Below are 1,373 nucleotides of genomic sequence, written 5' to 3'. Positions count from 1 at the left end.
CTGGAACTCTCCCGTTTCCCCTCCTCATTGGTACCCAACATGACAAGCTGGAGAGGGTGGTGGTATACCAGCCCTCACATCAGGGGCGATGTGCGTAGTCTCTGGAGCATTACACTACGGGACGGCATTCTATGAATATTAAAAATGAATATAATGAGGGAAGAACAGTCCCTACTAGTAGATGTAGTGCGGGAGGCACGGGCTCCCGTACGCGCTTACTGAACGCAGAGCACTATGCAAGCACTCTCTACGGGGACAATTCTGAACCCGGAACCCTGGCAGTACTGCGGAGTGCACTCCGCGGTACTGACACGGCTCCCAATCGACCAAGAAATATGGAGCACGGAAAACAAGTACAAAAGGGTGAAAGAACAGTTAGAATGATGAAACATTGATGCTTAGCTCTCGGAGAAGGCTGACAGCATTCATTCGGAGAATGGCTCTGACACTGCACGAAGTCTGTGTTCAAGAAAAGCCGATGCGACCTGCGCTCAAGTGCACCAGCGAAAACGGAAACCACTTCTTTTTCTGTATACATTGAACTTCTAAGTTTCATACTGAAAACTGTTTTATCCTAGGGTGGCGACAGTTGCATTTAAATGAGAATAAAAAGGACACACATCTTGGTGTCTAGGTGCTCTACGGCGCTAATGAGTTTACGGGTGTTAGTTAGGCCCCTCTGTCTACCTATGGTTAGATTGGCACTGCCGGCGACAACACTTCCATTACGTGCATATAATGGGGTTCAGGGCCAGGGTGGAAGTCGACCTCATGCTAGGTTTGACGCTGAACGTGCTCACTACACGTTCCCAGCCTAGGTGCAAGGCGCAGAGTGGCGTACTGACCTAGGGCGACGCGTTTCCTTGCAGCAACGCAATGTTGTCAGCAGCAGCACATATAAACAATAGCAACAGATAACGTTCACCGCTTCCACTCGCTAGTTATTTTTATTCGAGGCAGTGCTCCCCTCTGGCTACCTCCCTCCGTCTTCTTTGCCTACCTTTCCCTGGTTGGGTGGCCAGATACGGGGTTGAGCTGACTGCACGGGGGGAGATAGGTGGAGCAGATGCACTGTTTTATGCGCTGCGTTGGCATATGTATTGCGGGTTGCGCACAGGCTGGCACGGGCGAGCGACCTGAGTGTACAACGATTGTCTCCGCTGGTAATGCACGGAAATGGGGTTCGGGCATTGCGCTTGCGTGTACGGTTGCCTTGGAGCACGAGCTGCAACAAGCTCGATGTGAACGAGCTCATGACAGACCGCCTCCCCTGCTTGCCAGCCCCAGGCAGCATCCATGGCCCTCGTTCTTAGTTGAGGGTCGCTATGAGCTGCAACTGTGTCAAAGACTTAGGATAATGGTTTCTAAGAGCC

This window comes from Eimeria mitis, genomic scaffold (assembly GCF_000499745.2).
Source record: "Eimeria mitis Houghton genomic scaffold, Emh_scaff1877, whole genome shotgun sequence".
In the NCBI taxonomy this organism is placed as follows: Eukaryota; Apicomplexa; class Conoidasida; order Eucoccidiorida; family Eimeriidae; genus Eimeria; species Eimeria mitis.
This window is presented reverse-complemented; position numbering follows the sequence as displayed.